The sequence below is a fragment of the Ursus arctos genome, unplaced genomic scaffold, assembly GCF_023065955.2.
Source record: "Ursus arctos isolate Adak ecotype North America unplaced genomic scaffold, UrsArc2.0 scaffold_16, whole genome shotgun sequence".
In the NCBI taxonomy this organism is placed as follows: domain Eukaryota; kingdom Metazoa; phylum Chordata; class Mammalia; order Carnivora; family Ursidae; genus Ursus; species Ursus arctos.
In genome coordinates, this window is record NW_026622830.1 from 30,275,382 (window position 1) to 30,296,406 (window position 21,025).

Here is a 21,025-nt window from a genome sequence, read left to right on the forward strand (position 1 = left end):
GCGCGGCCGGGCAGCGGCACCCCCCGGAGGTCCGCGAGGGCCGCGCGCAGAGGGGTCGTCTCGCTCTCTGACCCTTTGTCGCGGCCGACGGCGGCCCCGGGCAGCGCCGAGGGTCTTTGGGTGGAGGCCCCGGCGGAGCGCGCATGAGGGGGCCGTAGGTTGGAACCCCGGCTCTGGGGTCTGATTGGGGGTGGCATCTCCTGGGAGCAGGAAGGAGCGCGCTGGAGGTTGCGCGGGGCCACCTGCCTCGCAGGGTTGGTTGGGGTCCCCTTCCAGTTTCCTACCTCCCCGACGCCTTCCTGGTGGGGAGACATCGGGACCCCGCAAAGCCTTTTTTGGCAGGAGACTCATCTGAGCCAGTCTAAGGCTCTCTGCTCCCCTTTAAAAGGTTATTTGGGCGAGGAGGCGGCTATCAAGACAAGGCCATGGGATTTGCCTCTTAGGAGATTTAAATTCTTGAAAGTGAAATCTATTGGCTTTAAATTAAAAAAAAAATTACACGTCGTCAGTAGGTGTTGGAAGGTATACTCCCAGTATAGGTTTCCTGCTTCAAGTGTGGGCACTGATGGGGTAGAGCAGGAGGGTAAAAAAGAGGCCATCTTGGCGGGGACGCAGCTGGTTGGGGGGTGAGCGATGAGAGGGGTAGACACTTTTCACTGAAGTGAAAGATTTGTGTAGGGGAGTTGAGGGAGGTGGAGAGTGGTTGGTTCTGTGGACGTTGAATGACAGCGTTTAAGGGCTGGGACTTGGCGGTAGTATTTCAAGCTTCAGGAGCAGAGTATTCGGTAAATGCATCTGGCAATAATGTGTAGAATGGACTGAGGGAGCCTGGGCCAGGATGGAAGACAATGGTTAACTTGGGGGTTGCCAACGGGTGCCTTGCACATATTTTCTTTGGTTCACATGCTATTTTAAAAACCGGAAGGTTTCTCCTCTAACAGTCTGAATTTCAGGCCTGTGTGGATAACTGGAAGATCTGCCATCATAGTCCCACCTGATTAACATGGGGCTGGAGCTGAGGAACAGCTGTTGCCACCAATCCCTGTTGTCCTACACCAGGCCTACAGCCCCCACTTATGTGTGTAGCCTGCAGGTTTTGATAACTGGAGGAAAGGGACTTTAGGGAAACACCAGGAAGGAAGCAAGCACAAAATCTGGGGACAGGGTGTCAACAGAGCAGTTATTCTAGGAGGCATGTTTGGGGTGAAAGATAATAGGGTGTTAAACACGTTTTTTCTTACTGCTATTGACGGTGGATCATTCAAGAAGAACTCTTCATATTTTTAAAATAAATTTTGGGGAAAATTTCGGGTTTCAGCGCATGTTTAGGAGTCACTTGCGGAGAAACGGTACTTTGAAATCTCTTATCTTCCTATGAAATGTCCTGGTTGGGCCTGAAAGAACTCTGCCCTGTCCTGCATATACTAGCTGATGAATATTTAGTTGTTTAGAGGTTGTGTAACCCTGCTCAAGATTTAATATTAATGGACTTTGTGGCCTAAAAGGTGTGAAGAGAGGGAGACAAAAGAAGGCACGATAGCCAGTGGGCGATATTTTTTGAAAAGCTATTTGTAATAGTTAGACATACTTACTGGTGAAAACAAACACATACACCCCCCCCCCCCCCCCCCCCCGCCATGGGATTGTGAGGTGAAAGTTTTTACCCTCCCTGCTCAATTCCTTGGATCCATCTCCCAGAGAAAAAGTGCCAGTTGAGTCTTAATTACTTTCTCATTCCATGTTTAGGTAGGGAGAACATGAGGAGCTGTCCAGCTAAAGGTACCTTAAATTTTTAACTGCACTTGAAGCACTTACAGTGACAGAATGCCTGGGGTGGTGAGCTCCACTAAGTGCTTGTTCCCTAAAACAGAGCAGCTACTGCATTCGGTTAAAAACCTGATTGATGTAGTCCATTAGTCCAGAACGAGGCACTCAGCTCCTCCCCTGCCCCGTCACTGAGTATTTCTGAACAACCACGTGTGGTATTTTTAATAATAAAGATACATTTTAAGAACTGTGAAATGCTTTATGTACCTTTGATGAATTATAGAATCTTTAAAAATATTTATTCTGTTTCATAGTTTGAAAAACCTATTTCCATGATTCTGTCTTTGCTGATATTCTTGTGTTAAAACTTAAGAAAATTAGAATAAAACAAGGCTCTCTCTTTAAAGAAATAAGAAAGAGAACTTTCTTATTTCATAAAAGAATTCAGAAAATAATATCAGGTCAGTTCATTACAAGAACTGGAACAAATTTGAAAGATTCTTTTAACTGTTCCATTTGCTTAATGGTTGTGGCAAAATTGTTTTGTAAATAAGCAGACAATCATTAGTTTCAAAATAATCTGGAGAATGTGTTTATTAGGAGTCAGAAGGTATTTTGTTATATTTAGCATCCTCAAATGGAATTTTCAAAGCCAATTGCTAATAAAGGAAATGTTTTCCTCTGGGAACCGTGCTTATAATTTTAAAGTCCCAAAGCACAGTATTGTTGCCAAATTTAAGAAAGTTGGAATTTAAACTTTGAGAGTGATCCTCTTTCCGCCCAACCATGTTTTTCCAAAGGAGGTTAGGAAAGAAAAGGATGAAACATGGGCCAAAAGATTGGCATCTTAAAATTTATGTTTGGGTTGGCATTTCAGGAGACTTTGTTTTGGAGGTTAGAGTGAAGGCTCTGCTGTATTTAGGTGCAGGAGTGCTACTTAAATTAGAGCTTTACTTGTTTCAAGGCTTCCTTTGTAGATGGATGAAGCCAGCATGGGGAGGAAATAGTGACGTCATTTAGAAAGGGGAGTTTAAATTTTAACTGAAGACGGTCGTTAGGAGCAGGGACTGTGCCACTTACCAGCTGTGTAACTTTGAGCAGGGCGCTTGTAAAAGCCTCTGTTTGTCCATCCCTAAAATGGAGGTGATAAAGTAGCATGTGCCTCAGAGGATGTTCCTGTGGATGAAATGAATATTTGTGTTACATAGGTGGGGCAGGAATTGTCACACTGTGATAGTGTATTGGCTAAGGTTGTTTCTGGCTGAAACATAGTTTTATAGAAAAAAATAATATTCTCCTTCCACTCTTGTAAGATGATTAAATCATCAAGTTATGAGTGTTTGGAGTAGTTTTTCCCTATTCATCACTTTTTAAGGAAAGGGTTAGAGACAGGGCTTGGCCTTCTGTGACCTATCTTTTCAATTCATTTTCTTGCTGAATTTTTCGGTGCTCAGAATCACAGGCAGGCTTTAGCTGTAGAAGCAGCATTGCTGTATGCAATTATCTTCTCTTCGCTGCACCACCTATAATATATTTTAGGACAGTGGTGAGTAATTAAAAGTGTTTTTCTGATTTTTAAGAGTGAATTACGAAAATAATGAAATCTTAAGAGCTATAAAACTACAGATGTAGGAGAAATGCTCTATTTCAACTTCTTTTTTTAATTGAGAAATACTTTGGATATTGAAAAATCAGTAAACCTTGACTATTTTTTTTTTTTAAAGATTTTATTTATTTATTTGACAGAGAGACAGGCAGCGAGAGAGGGAACACAAGCAGGGGGGAGTGGGAGAGGAAGAAGCAGGCTCCTAGCGGAGGAGCCTGATGTGGGGCTCGATCCCAGAACGCCGGGATCATGCCCTGAGCTGAAGGCAGATGCTTAATGACTGCGCCACGCAGGCGCCTCTGACTGTTTTTTTGTTTAATTTTTATTTTATTTATTTTTGAGAGAGCAAGTGCATGAATGGGGCGGGAGGGGTAGAGGGAGAAGCAGGCTCCCTGCTGAGCAGGGAGCCTGATGTAGGACTTGGTCCCAGCACCCTGGGATCATGACTTGACCTGAAGCAGACGCTTAACCAACTGAGCCATCCAGACACCCTTTTTTTTTTTTAATTTTTATTTTATTTTATTTTTTTGATGTAAAGTTCAATGATTCATTAGTTGCGTATAACACCCAGTGCACCATGCAATATGTGTCCTCCTTACTACCCATCACCAGCCTATCCCATTCCCCCACCCCCCTCCCCTCTGAAGCCCTCAGTTTGTTTCTCAGAGTCCATAGTCTCTCATGCTTCATTCCCCCTTCTGATTACCCCCCCTTTCTTTATCCCTTTCTTCTCCTACCGATCTAGACACCCATCCAGACACCCTTGACTATGGTTCTTAAACAGGGAGAGAAGGTACAAGATTTGTCACATAACCCACCATTTTAAATTTCTTATTTATGTTGATCACAGTGTTTAAGTTTAAAAACTCAATTAGCTCCCATTTTGTGACTACTTAAAATTAGGTTTTTTTTTTAAATTAGTTTTTTTCAAAAGCTAATTTTGGGGGTACCTTGCTGGCTCAATTGGCAGAGCATACAACTCTTGATCTCAGCGTTGTAAGTTTGAGCCCCACGTTGTGTGTAGAGATTAAATTTTTTTTTTTAAAGAGCTGATTTTGTTTGAAATGTTTTGTGTTTGCACACATTTGTGATATTTCATTATGAGAATTTATATCTTTTAAAAATGTTAAATTGTTCTCATTTTCTAGAACTAGAAAAATCTTAGAGGTCATTATTTGATAGAAGAAGATACCATATCCCAGAGAGTTTACTTGTTCAAGGTCACACAGCTTGTTAGAGGCAGAATCGGTCATAGTATGAAGGTTTTCTTATTTCTGTTTTTTTCTCATTATGTTGCATAATGCTGCCAGCAAGGGTACAGAATTAATTTACAGATTTTAAAAACATGCCCGAGTAGCACCTATTTTTCTTATGTGGCTATAAAAATCAGAAAAATAAAAAATGAATCTTTCAAAATATATGTGTGTGTGTGTGTGTGTGTATATGTATATGCAAATTCTCAGTAAATGTGGAGATTCTGAGGGAAAAAAAATTGGCAGGAAAAGTTGATTAGGTCCAGTTTTCCCAGTTACTGGTGGTTTATATGTTTTGGAGTCATCCCTGGGAGCAGCCATTCGGGTATCTTTGAAAGGAACTCCCACTGTGGTGTGGGCTCCTCACACGGAGCTGCATATGAGGCTGCTTTCCGGATGATGACTTTTAGTATCAGAACTGTTTGTTCCAGCAATAATCAGTCACTCCGTATTCAACAGACCTTCTCCTTAGAACATTCACTGAATCCCGTGTCTGCTGTATACAGTCTCTGTTAGCTCCGAGGGAGGGCTGGTGTCTGTGTTCATGAAGAAAATGTTCAGGATTTTTGGCTCTAAATCTCCAAGTATTTCATTATTTCTCCATTGATATGAAGAAGTATAACTGAATGCACAAAAAGGAATCTTGTAACTAATTTCACAGTTGCAAAAGGATGCAAATAATCGTCCTTTAAACTGTTTGAAAGAATGTGAATGTCAATACAGTAACACCGCCCCCCCCCCCCCCCGCCCTTATCTGCAGGGGATATGTTCCAAGACTCCAGTGGATGCCTGCAACTGCACATTGTACCGAATCCTGTATCTACTGTGTTTTTGGCTATACATACGTACCTATGATAAAGCTTAATTTGCACATTAGCTCAGTGAGAGACCAAAATAGAGTACTTACAACCATATACTATAATAAAAGCTACGTGAATGTGTTCTTTCTCTCGGAATATTGTTCTGTACTCGCCCTTCTTGGCTGATGTGAGATGATGAAATGCCTATGTGATGAGATGAAGTGAGGTCAATGACGTAGGCACTGTGACTTAGAGGTTGGCTACTGTTGACCCTCTGACGATACCTCAGGAGGATCACCTGCTTCCAGACCCCTGTTGACTGCCAGTAACTGGGGCCTGGGAAGCCAAAACTGCAGTAAGGGGACTACTGTGTTTCTGATTTATGTGCTCTTCCATCTGCTCTAGGATCTACCCAGGTAGAGCAGATTGAACTCGTTGGTGTTTCCAGTAGGCTTGCAGAGTAACTCTCCTGCACACGTTTCATGTTCCCTGTGTCGTGATAGCCTCCCTGACTTTCGTGATCCGTGCTGGAGGCTGTTGGGTGTGAGACAGCACAGCCTTTCATGTGCTATACTGCCCTCTTGTTTGTGAAAGAGACATAGAGACCCTGACTCTTGATTAGTATTTTCGCCAGGGACGGCTTGGAAAAATACGAATTTGTTCCTGGCATTGGGCAGAGTTCTTGCCTTCCAAGCCTTGTGGCATGGTGTTGTGGTGCCAGCGATGGTAGGCTAGTTCCATTAGGCAGCTCACCCTGCCAGTTCCCAATCTTTGTTCTCATGCTGTTTGCCCCAACAATGGGGACAGCAGAACGCCCACAAAGTTGAGCGACCTTTTCAAGAAAGTTAAACTTTATTGTGTCATTTTGGCTGGGCAGTGCAGGGTTCAGAATTTGAAAGGTGCAAAGGGTGCCCTGTGAATTGCACCTTCCCTCCTCCCCCGTGCTCCGCAGAGGCAGCCTCTTGAGCCAAGTTGCAGTGCTCATGAGTGCCTGCTATTGGTGCAGAACCTGATATGTCCTTCCGAAGTCACATGTCCTTTTGTTACCTTTTGACAGCAAGTCCTTTGTATTAGGGTCACTGCAGGGCTAGGCTGGGGCTTCTCTGTAAAGACTCTGCTATGTTTTTGAAAGAGCTGTTGAGACATGGGATTTACTGGCAATACTCCCTCTCCTGGGTCCCTGGTGTTGAGAGGATTTCTGTCATTGACCCCAGATTCCTCAGTGGGCGATTCTCAGAGCCTCCTCTCCATAATCTGTGTTCTGCTAGTCCTGGTGGTTTCAGTGATATCCAGGACATTCCTTGGTGATATCCCTCAGTCAGTGACTATCTCAAATCTGACTTCACTTGTTCTAGACATTGACCCTCTTTGTCTCCTCTGCAAGTAGAATCAGATCTCTTAAGTTGCTCTAGGTTAAGTCCACTGGTCTCTGTGTCTTCTCCCTCACCCCTTCCAGGTCATGGGTTCTAACCAGGTGTTACCTGGATTCCTTACTTATTGCTCTTGCATATTTCACATAGTTCAGCACTATTGAGAACCCTTCTAATTGAGCTCCATCCCTTCAGGATTTTGTACTCAGTCACTTCTAGTCCATCTGTCCTTTCTATCCTCTAACAGCTTTGAAACTACCCTATAAATTATAGGGGAAAAAAGAAGAAATTCTGGCTATAGGAGACTATAAAGTCTTCTCTCTTACCCAGTCGCTCCTCTTGCTTGGCCCCTGTGATATCAATCTTGGCTCTTGCTGTTTCCATCTCCTGAATTGTGCTCTTTGTCACCTCTCTCCCTACCTCTACCTATTTAAATCTTATTTTCTCAAAATCTATTTTAGCTCTTCTCCATGTCATTACTTCATCAGGCATATAGTTATTGTAGAAACCACAGAAATGTGTACCTATGAGAATGAAATCCACCTACCATCCCATCATGCAGAGAAGCAACCATTGTTCAAATGCATGTGGTTGCACATGGCTGTAATAGTAGTTACCATGTATGATCTGATAGCTTGCCTTTTTATGCTGTCAGAAGTATTTTCCCACATTGTTAAGTTTCGTTAAATTCTTTATAAGCAGTATTTCAAACTTTTTCTTATTATGAAAGAAACAGATGAAAATAAAAGATATTCATTGTAGGGGCACCAAAAAGAAAAAGAAATCACCTTAAGCCTGCCATTGAGAGAGAACCACTGTTGTTGCTGTTTTGGTGCGTAGCCTTTCTTTTTATATGCACTGCACGTTCCTGTACGATGTATACTACTGTTTTAGAACTCATTTTTTTTTTAACTAAAGAATATACCCTAAACACTGTTCAAGTCTGTAAACATTTAACCAGCATCATTTTTAATGTCTATATGTCATTTCATTGTGTTTCTCCACCTTACCTTATTGAACCAATCAGGCGTTTAAGTTACTTAAATTTTTTGCTATTATAAACAAGCTGCAGGAAATACCCTTGTTGAAATAAAACAAAACACAAAAAACCCTTTCTGCACATGCATATCCTTAGATAAGTTCTATGTTTAGAACTGCTGATTTAAAAAGGGATGTACATTGTCTAAGCTTTTGATACAATTAATATATTTCCTTCCTGCAGTAAATTTGTAGCCACCCTAACTTCATGAGAGTGTCTATCTTTGTGGTCTCTCCTCCCCGACAAAGACATACTGAGTATTCACTTGTTTCCTGATCTTAGAAGAGGTATTATAGCCTAGTGGTTACAAGCACAGACTTCTAGGTGGACTGCTTGGTTTATAACCTGGCTCCCCCAATAATTTGCCTCAGTTTTCTCCTCTGAATAATGGAGCTTAGAATGAGGTTGTTCTGAGGCATTATCATGCTTTTCCCAAAGGAACTGTACCTTAGAGTAACCAAATAGTTGATTAGAAGTTTCTCTTTATAGAATAAATGGAAAAAGAGTGATAGAATATTAATATATTCAGCTCCCCCACTGAATTGATAGAATGAGACCATAACCATCAATGCTGCTACCATCAGACAACCAGATATTGTGTATCTCCTGATGGAAGTACAAATTAGAGGAGGAATCTTGTCCAAAAGTCATATCTGAGCCTGATCAATACTTTAGTTCTAAGTCCTAGTTTACAGGAAATTCAAGGGACAGGAGAGCACATTGAAAAACACCACTGGACAAATGACGTGGTTACTTTAGAAAATACATGGCAAGGAGACATCTTGCCCCATTTTAAGAGAAAGGGGGAGCAATAGATATGATAAAACCTACACATTAAAAGACTTAAGGCATATTAATGATTTTTGGACCTCATTTGGGTCCTGATTGAATCAAACTGCAATGAAAAGAAAAAAAATTGAAAATTTTGGGTGAATTTGAATATTGGAAATTTAATATAAAGGAATTGTTAATTTTTATAAGTGTGATAATGGTATAGTGATATTTAAAAGCCCCTAATTAGAAAAAAAAACACTATAAAAGAAACAGTTGGTAAATAGAGCTACATTAAAATTAAGAACTAAATGAAAAGGAAGTCTACAGATGAAAAGGAGGTCTACAGACGAAAAGGAGGTCTACAGATGAGAAGATATAAAAAATATATTTGACACAAGACTCATATCCAGAATCTATGAAAAGAATTCCTACAAAATGAATATATAAAAAGACAACTCAGTTAAATGGGCTCCTCAGGTGGTCAATAAATATATGAAAATGTGCCCAACATCTTTAGTTTTTAGGGAAGTGCAAATTAAAACCCACAGTGAGATTCCACTGCACACCCATCAGCACGGCTAAGATTAAGAGGACTGAAAATACTAAGGGATGCAAGTATGTGGAGTTCATATACTGTTTGTGGGAGTATAAACTGGTACAACCACTCTGGAAAACTGTTTGGCAAATATTTACTGAAGCCTATGTATAGGGTCATCTGGGTGTCTCAGTCAGTTGGGTGTCTAACTCTTGGTTTCAGTTCAGGTCATGATCTCAGGGGCGTGAGATTGAGCCCCGTGTTAGGCTGGGTTCCATGCTAAGCTTGGAGTCTGCTTGAGATTCTTTCTCTCTCCGTCTGCTCTTCTCCACCCCACTCATGTGCGTGCTCTCTCTCTCTCTCTCTCAAATAAATAAAATCTTAAAAACATAAAACGTACATATACACAAAATCTTTTTTTTTTTTTTAAGATTTTATTTATTTATTTGACAGAGAGGGAGACACAGCCAGCGAGAGAGGGAACACAAGCAGGGGGAGTGGGAGAGGAAGAAGCAGGCTCCCAGCGAGGAGCCTGATGCGGGGCTCGATCCCAGAACGCCAGGATCACGCCCTGAGCTGAAGGCAGATGCTTAACCACTGAGCCACCCAGGCGCCCCATATACACAAATTCTGTGAACATACATAGATGATTACCTGATAGAAATCTGTACATAATGTTCATAATGTTCACTAAAAGACAAGTTTTAGAATATTGAAAGCAGTGTTCTCTGCAGTAGCCCCAACCTGCAAACAACCCAAATTGTGAACAAAGCTGCCCTGAACATGGGTGTACAAATATTTGTTGGGATCTCTGCTTTCAGTTATTTTGGGTGTAGACCCCAAAGTGGAATTGCTGGATCATATGGTAGTTCTGTGTTTAGTTTCTTGCAGAAATGCCACAATTGTGTATTCTTGTATTTTGGCAATTTCTATTTTAATATCTAATAATGGCAAGTATTGATCAACATACCTTAGATAGACAACTATTAAGGTCCTCAGTAATTAAGAGTGTAAAGAGGGGGATGCCTGGGTGGCTCAGCCGGTTAAGCATCTGCCGTTGGCTCAGGTCATGATCCCAGGGTCCTGGGATCGAGCCCGCATTGGGCTCCCTGCTCATTAGGGAGCCTGCTTCTCCCTTTCCTTCTCCCTGCTGCTCTGCCTGCTTGTGCGTGCGCGCTGTCTCTCTGTCAAATAAATAAATAAAATCTTTTTTTAAAAAAGTGTAAAGAAGTCTTGAGATTAAAAAAAAAGGCAAGAACTGCAGCTTTAATGAACTGTATTACTCGCCAAGGAAGAGAAGGGTTGAAGCAGTCATTGCTAATGGGGGTGGATGAGGTGGGTGATACTCTCCTTTGCTCTGCAGTCTCCCAGTTTGGAGGATACCTTATACAGTCACCCTAATGATGGGATCCATTATCAGGTGGATCGTCAGACTGGGTAACCCAGTCACCTTTGCTTGGTGTTGTAGGAGAGCTTCCTGAACTGACAAGTTTTCATCTTCTTATAGACCATGCTTTAGAATGAAAAAACTACAGAATACGGCTTTATTACACCCCTGGTTGTTACATTTAACATCTCTTTGTATGGTATTCATAAGACATCAGGCCGTTTTTTTTTTCTTCTAAAAGAAAGCCTCTTATCATATATTCACAAAACATATGTTGCCAATGTGACTGCTCTCAAAATACCAGTAATTTTGAAGACCATACATTCCTTTTGAATTTTGACTAATGATTTGAAATCTGTCTAATGATTCTGACTTCCTTCCCCTGTTACTTGGAATATAACTAAAAAATTTCCCCATGTATTTTTTTGTTAAAAATGTCAAATGGGGGTGTCTGGGTGGTTCAGTCAGTTAAGTGTCTGACTCTTGGTTTTGGCTCAGGTCGTAATCGCAGGGTTGTGGGGTCCAGCCCCGTGTTGGGCTCCATGCTCAGTGGGGAGTCTCTTTGAGATTCTTCTTCTCCTTCTGCCCCTGCCCGCTGGCCCCCCCATGTTGTCTTTAACTCGCTCTCCCTAAAAATAAATAAGTCTGTAAAAAAAAAGGTCAAATGGATTTTTGAGACACAAATGTTTGTTTCCTGTATAAACGTTGACTGAAGACATCACGTTGAGGATCATGTGCATTGTACGCAGTTCGCATATTAACCATCTGTGCGTGTCTTCCCAGGAAAATGCTAACGGGGGAGGGCTTGCAGGGTGTGTTTGCTTGATGCAGCCTTTTCTTCTGGTCTGCAGAACACATCACTTCCTCCCAAGGCAGGCGGCACCAAGCCCATTCAGTTGCTAGTCCTTGGATGCAGCCTAGAGTTCTGTATCACAGTTTGACGTCCAGTAGTTTCACTGGGTCTGGCTACCATGCACTAAAGGTTGTCTTCCATCCCTCTCCCCTTCAAGGACAATTGTGGAAGAGGGTCAGAATGAAGGGGGCAGGATAACCCAAATAAGCGTTCCCATTTGGACAAGGAAAGAATGAGCGGCAATGTCTTGGCTCACCTTGCTCCTGACTGGGAATTTGTCTGAGACCCCTGTGTGCTTAGATGGGGCCTGTTGCTTGATAGGGTTCACTTTAGGTTGAGCAGATGGGGAGCCAAAGCTCCTAAATCTGATCCATCGTCCCATATGTCAGATCTCAGCCCACAACTTCTCCAAGGTAGCACAGGGCAGAGGGCTTCTACTTTCTCTGGAGCCTTTCTGAAGTATATCCTCTTGGCTACACTTTCTGTTTCATTTCCTCCATCTTAGTCCTTCAGTCTGCTTTGTTATCCAGAAATTTGTTGAAATCTCATGTATGTGGTTGGTCCCTGTCCCTTACTATCTCTGCCTAAAAGGGCATGGTTTTATTCCTCACTGTGCTTATCGACATTCATTCAGTGGGATATTGAGGTCGAAAGGCCTGCGCTCTGTCTGCTTTCATCAACAGGAAGTTTTCAGTTTTGAGAGAATGAGCTGATCTTACATTAGAAGGAGCCCGTTGCAACACTTTTGTTGTTCTATGTTTGGGGTGAAGGATAAACATGGTTCCTCTTGATTGATGGCACCTGTGAATTCTGGGCTTCTGCTCTTGACATTAAGAAGGGCAAGAGCTGACAAGTGATCATGGGAAATGCCTGTGTTTGATTGGAGTTGGCTGATGGAGGAGAGGACACTGGGTAGGAGACCAGGGAAGAGAAGGAGAGGATGGTGTGCTACCAGATCCTGAAAGAACAAGTTTTTGAGAAGAAAGAAAAGCTGTGTCAAGTACCATGGAGAGGTCAAGTAGAATGAGGTGCAGACAAGGTTTTAACCTTGCCAACATTTCGCACAATGGTTCAAAAATCCTTTCATGGAAGATGGTATCCCAGAAGGTGATAGGACCTAAGTTTTTCTGAACAGTAAACCTTTATACATTTCCATTTTATGGATTTTGCTAAGTTCTTGTGAGATTTTATTTATTTGACAGAGAGCGCTTGAGTACAAGCAGGGGGAGCGGCAGGCAGAGGGAGAAGCAGGCTCATCTGGGACTCGATCCCAGGACCCCGGGGATCATGACCTGAGCCGATGGCAGACAACTTAACTGAGCCACCCAGGCGCCCCAGTCTTATGATATTTTTAAGCCTCCGTTACCTTATGAAATAGCTAGTACTGTGTGTGTTTATAACCTGTTTCTTTAAACATTACAAAGTCTCAGGCTTCTGTACCAAAAAGTAGTTGCTGTCCTGTTAAGCTGCAAGTGACTGAAAACCACAAATAATAGTGGCTTAAACAAGATAGAAATATAAATACACTTCTTCCTCACATGTCAAGGATTCAGGTTCCTTCTCTTGACTGTTCCACTATCCTGAGTGTATGACTTCCACCCCTAGCACAGGATGGCCGCTGGAATTCCAGCCATCATGTCCATATTTCAGAAAACAAGAAGAAGGGAAGAAGAGAGAAAAGGCTTCTTCCTTTCCTGTAAGGACTCTTACTAGAAAATGCACTGTTTTTGCATCTACCCCATTGGTCAGAACTCTGTCACATGTCCTTGCTTGGCTGCAAGGGAAGCTGGGAAATGCCCTGTCTAGGTGGCCATGTGCTTGACTAAGCCTTGGGGTTCCTATTATAATGGAAGAAAAGGAGAATAGAGGTTGGGACAAACAGAGAACTTTGAGCACTTCCAAAGGCCTGAAGATGCCTGTGAAAAATTGTCAGGCATTCTACAAAGCAGTGCAGAAGCAAAGCTGTGGGAAGACAAGGACAGAGAGTAAAAGTGTCCAACTGTGGTGGCCAAGGGTCTCTTGTGGTGGTAGGCAGCCGGGTCACTGACATCCAGATAAGGAGAAAAGGGACTGTTTTGCAGGTGTGAGGGTGGGAAAGAAGGGCAGGGGTCAAGTACAGGTAGCTGCCTGTGGCTTAGAGGAAGAACCCTCAAGGCACAGGCCTTGGGGATCTGTTGGTGAGTGGTCCATAAATATCTGGCAAATGAAGGAATAATATCTAGAAAACTCCCTGCATCTCAGTAGATCCCAAGACCCTGAGATCATGACCTGAGCCAAAACCAAGAGTCGGACGCTTAACTTACTGAGCCACCCAGGCACCCTCCCTTCCTTAAAGTCATCCTTACCCCCAACATGAGGCTTAAACTCACAACCCCGAGATCAGGAGTTGCATGCTCTACTGACTGAGCCAGCCAGACACCCCTAAAAATCTTAATTCTTATGAAATTGTATGGAAATGACCTGTTAAAGACAACCAGCAATGGTGCTGCTTTAACTAGATGACTTCAGATAAAAATGATCACACATGCAGTCTCTTTCCACTGTTGCAATAGAAATGTACATTCCCTAGATGTTGGACCAGTCACTTGCTGGCGGGGTTGCAGGTCCTAGCAGGGCTCTCCTGCTGCCTGGAGGGCCTAACAAGGATGCCATGGTTAGGTTCTCAGTGTGATGTGGCACTTCTTTTTGGAGAAATGAATCAGTTACTGATTAATTCAGTCTTCAAAATAATAATAGTCTTCTAAATAAGAGGTCATTGGTGGAAAAATAATCAGTTGAGAAATGGTCCCATTATGTCACATATGGAAGTAGGCTCAGGGGGACTGAACAGCCAGCCCTCATTCTGATTGCCTTTAGCCAGTTTTTCCAGGGGCTTCCCTCTGAAGGCATAAATCATAAATCTTCTGTATTCCCTTCAACTGTAGGTGGATAGTGTCCCATCCTACTTTTTGAGTATGAGGGTAGTTTGTAGAAGCCCAAAGACCTCCTTCACTGGCTACGTTAAATAGACTCTCCCACTGCAGTCCGGTCTGTGCTGTCTTGAGGCTGATGTCTGTCACCCCCTATAGTTTTGGGACAGCCAGGGCCACATGGGCTTTGTTTTTTCACAGGATGTCAGCCAGACTCTCAGTTTTCTCTTGAACAGTTGCCATTTCTATCTTCTATCTGCTTCACAGAATTCTCTGTACAGAGAATTTTCAATTTTCACATAGTGGTCTGTTGAAAACACGCTACTGAGAGTAGCTATTTTGAGCACTTTGAAAAAGAACCATTTCTTCCAGAGATATCAGCTTTTCCTAGAGGCTTTTTATCAGAAAAGTGACATCTCATCGTTCTAGAGGGTCCGGCTTGAGTCCTAGGAGCTGTGGTTAGACATCCTCTTTCCTAGACTCTGGAAGAATTATCTGGATTACAGGGTTTGGTGTTCTAACATACAACCCTTATATTTCTCATTGGTCTTAAAATATCCAAAATATGAGCTCTCTGTCTTCTGTGCACTGGGAGCAGCTCTCCTGCCTCAGCCCCTCATCCCCTGAAAATGTATGTGCGAAGTTTCTCTCCACCCCCTTGCTGGGCGGAGCACCTCTCAGCTGTTGAGCCGGATCAATGTCTACAGTGGTGCTAAAACCACTGGAGACGCTGACAGATGAGAGCCTCCGTAGCTTGGCAGCCCTATGTCCCCTGACCTCACTTATTCCCAGCTGCAGCTGAACCAGAGCCATTTCAAGCGACATCGGCACAGTAGCCAAGTTCATTGGGGCTGGGGCTGCCATGGTAGGGTTGGCTGGCTCTGGGGCTGGAATTGGGACTCTTGGGGATTTTCATCATCGGTATGTCAGGAACCTGTCTCTGAAGCAACAACTCTCCTACACCATTCTGGGCTCTTCCCTCTCAGAGGCCGTGGAGGCTCTTTTGCCTGATGGTGGCCTTTCTCATCCTCTTCACTATGTGAAGACACTATGTGTCCATCTTTCTCCCGTGTCTCACCTGCCTTGTATGTTCCTTTTCTTATACCTCCCCAGGCAGCGTGGGGCAAGTGGTTGGCTCAGGGTTTGACAGAGGGAAGACAAATAAATACTGTATTAGTAAGAGAAAAGAAAATCTAAAATATAAGAATGAGCCATGAAGTTGAAAAACCAAAGACTTTGAGTATCCAGGGGATCAAAAAGGGGATGGAAAACCAGGATGGTTTGAGATTTTTCAGGGCCCCTTTTTTTCCAGGGAATTTGGCCCAGGATTTCCATCTTCATTCATCACAAATGTCTCTTGGCTTTGACAAGTTCGGTATAGATAATGTGGCTGGGGAAGCTGACCTCAGGGGCTGCTTGTTTTGGTTACTTTGAAGAATCTCATGTCGCTTCTTATGGTTATCCATGTGGGACTAGGGCTTGCTCATCATTCTGACTTACTTAGCACTGCTTGGGGAGGGGGCAGAGGAGGGGCTTGTGGAGTGGCGACATTTGAGCTGAGGGAGCAGGAATGTGTCTGGAAAGATGGACCAAGAATAAGTCAGGGGTCCCAGTGGGAAGGCCTGAGAGCCAGGCCAGAAAGTTTAGGGGGAAGCCAGTAAAGGTGTCAGCACGGAGGAGTTGAGCGGCTTAGATATATCCATTTGGTACTTTTTAAAAGTATGGAAACAATACTTGTTTGGTGGAAAATGTGGAGGTGTTGGGAAATTATTTAAAAATTTAAATTACCTTTAATTTTACTACCTAGAATATAGCTGCTGTTAACATTTTTCTTTTTTTTTAAGATTTTATTTATTTATTCGACAAAGATAGAGACAGCCAGCGAGAGAGGGAACACAAGCAGGGGGAGTGGGAGAGGAAGAAGCAGGCTCATAGCGGAAGAGCCTGATGTGGGGCTCGATCCCATAACGCCGGGATCACGCCCTGAGCCGAAGGCAGACGCTTAACTGCTGTGCCACCCAGGCGCCCCTGCTGTTAACATTTTTATTGGGCCCTGCTAATCTTTTTTTCTGTGGCCGCTTGGTGCTTTTCCCTATCTTTGTTAAGTAGATCATATAAGTTGTTTCTTCTTATAAGGGCATGATGGACATCCTCATGTAAATGCAGTATTTCTCTAGATACTCTCTTGGATATATTTCTCACCAAGGAATGACCAGATCAGAGGAGATGTGAACCATTTAAAGGTTCTTAATACATATTTCCAAATTGCCTTTCAGAAAGATGGTACTAATTTACATTTGCTTGAGTGCTGTATGAGTATACTGGTTTTCTCCAAGCCTGGTCCACTGTGAATGTTCTTTTTATCTATTCAGTCTGATGTGAGAAAATGGCTTCTATGGCCATTTTACTTTTGATGTCATTGATTATTAGTGAGGTTAAGTAAGTATACAGGTCATTTGTATTTGGCAAATTGTCTCTTGCTGACTTTTTCCTATTGGCATGGCCACATTTTATTGATTTGTAAGAGGTTTTTTGTTTTGTTTTTGTTTTTTTTTAAATAGTGAAGGAAGCTGAAAGATCTGATTTTTCACATAGACTTGCTACCTAGCGGGTGTTTGAGGGCCAGGGAGCGCTGTTCAGCAGGGCTGTGATATTACACATCCCGATCACGCATTGACCAGCTGGTGACTTGTATGTATATATATCTAGAGGCCGGCTTCCTGGATTATCAGAAGTATTGGCTCCTCTTTTACACGGATGAGCAAAAAGGCTAGAACTTCAAGTCAGAATTTGAACCCAGGTAGGCTGAATCTGAGTTCCATGCTCTTTGCTTTAGCCATTCTGCCCTTTCTGGCCTCCTGGTCTCCCTAGTCTTTTCCTTCCGTGGCTCGGCCAAAGAGCCCCTAACACAGGAGGATCTGTGAGCATCTCAGGGTTAGCCAACAGGACCGTGGGGGTGGGAGAGCACTTGCCTCACTCTGCACCTGTTTTGGAGAGAGGAGGTGGGCTAGTGGCCCCAGAGTTCTTTGGGTCCTGCATGCTGGAAGCAGGGGCCTCTCTGCACGGGCCCTGGAAGCTGCACCAATGTGAGGCCTTTGTGCATGGAGGCCTTACCCCCTGATGCTCACTTGAGCCCCAGCTTCTCCGTGGAACCCTCTCTGCTCCCGTACCCCATTTCTTCATCTTCCTTCTTTTTCCAGTCTTCTGTGGAAATTGACTGTTCAAGTTCTGGTTAGGTGCTGTCTCATCAGCAAATAAAGTCTCTGGAGTTGGGCTCCTTGTCTTAGAGTTCTGTAGCTCCCACGAGATTCAGTAAAGGATGCATGTTGATTTGTCATGATGGTTTCTGGCAGGGAGGCAAAACTGACTGTCGCTGGGAGAAGAAAGCTTGAAGGCACAGCCCTCCTGCGACTTGGTCATAAGCTCCTGGTTACTGTCAGACTTGGCTGTCCCTAGCACATATGGTTGTCAGAAGGTGGAGTGGTGCTAAGTCAGCTGTGAAGATTAGCAGCTGGCTGGGCAGTGAGAATGAGGCCTCTGGTTTCAGGAGGAATTTGTAGAGCTTAGTGACCAGAGTTGGAGAGCAAAAAGAAAATATTGGCATGTCAGTATTTATTTCTAGTACTGAAGTACCACATTATGTTAACATGATGTGTACCCCTTTCAGAAGTAGCCTGACTTCTGGCACCATATTTTATTTTATTTTTTGCTAGTGGTGATCCACTGAACTGATTTTAAGACCCGGTAGGTTTCAATCCACAGCTTGAAAAACACCAATACCCCTGAGATAGGAATTGTTTCTGTCTCTTAGATGAAAAAGCTAAGGCCCGGAAGGTGACACGATGTCTCCTAAGATCACACAGCTAGTACTGGTTCCCTCTTCCCCATTCTTCTGGGGTACTCATCTCCTTGAGATAGACTTGCTTCTTTGGAAAGTCGGTTGCATCCTTCTTCCTCCTCTTCTTCTTCTTCTTCTTCTTCTTCTTCTTCTTCTTCTTCTTCTTCTCCTCCTCCTCCTCCTCCTCCTCCTCCTCCTCCTTCTCCTTCTTCTTCTTCTTCCTTTTTTTTTGTCTAGTTTACCACTCCCTCTTACTCGTGTTTACGGGATTGATGTTCATTATTAATGTAGCTTTAGTACCGAGAATGTTTTTGAGATTATGAATAGTATACATTTGCTCATTGTTTGGGAAGTTTTGTGATTTGGAGGCTTTCATGGCATTCTTCCTCTGTGTCCCCCAATAGAATGAAACTCTACAGGTACATAGATGGCATGCAGGTGTGACAGATGGATCGGACTAGGTGTAAACAGCTCCCCACTGTCACTGGCAGCAAAGCATGCTGACTCGAATTTCCTTCTCTGTGTGTAGAAGCCTATGGATAGATTTCTTCTCACCCGATGTCTCCTCAGGCTGCAGAATACCTACCTTCAGGGCCTAAGTATTCTGTCGGTCCTGTTAATCTCAAGCCTTTCTGGGTGAGAGCTTATTGCTCACATCCAGGACCTCTTGGAATAAATGGCTCTGGAACAGCAGGGACTGATGTTTAACAAGGCATGCTTAGAAGCGCTTGATTGGGCACTGAGTCTGAGGACCCTCTCGGACTGCAAATTGCTCACTGGCTGTATCCATTCTTAGGTCAGGCCTGGTTCTAAGAGCCTGGGCCACCTGAGTTCCCCGTCCTTGATAGAGTTATCTGGGAGAGAGGCAGCTTGGAAACACTCTGAAGACAGGTCTGCAGATAGCCAGTGGCCTGAGAATGAGGGAGGAGGATCCTCTGGGATTCAGACTTGAGCACTGAAGCACTAAGTCTATGCCGTCGGGGCAGACAGCATCTTCATTCATTAGCGCCTGAGTCCTGCCCAGGCAGAGCAATAGAGATTCCAGGCTTTGAAAACAAGATAGCAGGCCCCAGATGGAGTCACTTATGCTAAGCTTTACATCACCAAACTGAAACTTAATTAGTTTCGGCTCTCCCAGAAATGGAATCTTTCAGAAGTCATCTGACAGCACCAGTTAGGTAATCTGCCTGATAGACCCCTATCATCCCCTAGAGGAAAATGACCTCACAGTAACCAGTCTGCTTTGGCCTACCATAACTTCCTTATTCCTACTCACTTCTGCCTATAAAAGCCTTTTATTTTGCACAGCTCCTCAGAGCGCCTTTCTGTCTGCTAGATGGGATGGTGTCCTATTCATGAATCATTGAATAAAGCCAATAAAATCTTTAAAATTTACTCAGCTAAATTTTGTTTTTTAACAAAGGAAACCTAGGATGATGTTGTTAAATAAGCGTCCTCATTGCAGAGGTGCATCATAATCTTTGCGTAGAAGATTTGCAACCCCGAACATCTATAAGCCATTTTTTTTTAATTGATGAAGTAGGTACATTTTGGTTATCTAGAAGTTTCACTGTGGATTAGTGGATTTTTCCTTAATACCGAGAACTGAGGTGTTAGAGTTTATTCTATTCACTAAACCTCAACTTCTCAGCTGAGATGGTGTTGGATGGGGACAACAGCCAGCCTGTCCACAGTGCGAAGACTGGAGTGGCCCCTACAGCTGTGGTTATTACGAAGATGGTGAGTAATTTTTTGGTTGATGTATCTGTCTGTCTTTGCATGGAGTGACAACCAGTTTGGCAGTGGCTTAGCTTCTGGAAGCCCAAGCTGCAGGAAGCAGGTATTTCCCTTTTGCAAGATTGCTGGACAGAAAAGCAGTCAGCAGCTGCTGGAGATTATCTTCTCATTCTACTACCCATCTTTATTCTGGATGTTTGATGTCTCATCCTTACAACGTTCTTAAGAATTTCTCATTCCTTCCACTTAACGGAATTTGCAAATCTGGGTGCATGCTGTGAGCTGGTGCCACTTTGTGCAGAGTGGCTGGCTATGTGAGAAATCATGCTTGCCCTTCTACAGACTCGGGAGTGGAGAACTCCTTAGTTGTTCCTTAACCTGTCACCTTCTCTCTCTTCCTCCCTTTGTGAAGAACTCTGTACTGGGGACCTCGTATATATCAGTCAATGTTGTAGGCCTTGAGGATATAGCAGTGAATAACCAAAGTGCCTTTGACGTATACTTTGTGTTCCAGTGGGGGAAATAAATGTGTAATAATTTCAGATGGTAGTGATGTTATGAAGAACAAAGCAGGTATTTTTTTCTTTTTTTAAGATTTTATTTGTCTGTTTGTCAGAGAGAGAGATCGAGAGAGAGAGAGAGAGCACACAAGCAGGGGGAGTGGTAAGCAGAGGCAGAAGGAGAAGCAGACTCCCCACTGAGCAAGGAACCAGATGTAGGACTCGATCCCAGGACCCTGGGATCATGTCCTGAGCTGAAGGCAGTTGCTTAACCGACTGAGCCACCCAGGCATCCCCAGCAGGTATTTTTTAATATGTGGGTAGCATTTTGAAGTGTTAGTGTTAGAAAGGCCCTTCCACTAATGAGTCTGATTGGCTCAAAGGACAGATGTGTTCTTACTCTTTCTGGAGCATTTTCCATTACTCAAGGGACATGTGCAGAGACGCATACCTTTTGTAGGGCAGAACTGAGCCATTTAGGGCTCTGAAAGGTTTTACTCTATTATTCCTGGCAACATTAGTTTTTGTCTGCAAATACAGCTCGTGGCTACTCTGGGTTTTATGGGTGCCCCTGGCGGTCTCCCTCAGCAGCCTCCCTGGCCCCAGTCATTTAACCCTTGGGAAAGGCTGAAAATGCAGCCCTTTTAGTCATCAGTC

At 43.4% G+C, this 21,025-nt stretch overlaps 1 protein-coding gene and 1 pseudogene across 2 annotated transcripts in view; both read left to right on the forward strand.

The window, feature by feature from the left end:
- CDS2 (CDP-diacylglycerol synthase 2) overlaps window positions 1-21,025 on the forward strand; it is a 61,635-nt gene that overhangs the window by 325 nt on the left and 40,285 nt on the right. The window lies entirely within an intron of this gene.
- LOC130543787 (ATP synthase F(0) complex subunit C2, mitochondrial-like) lies at window positions 7-15,485 on the forward strand (annotated as a pseudogene).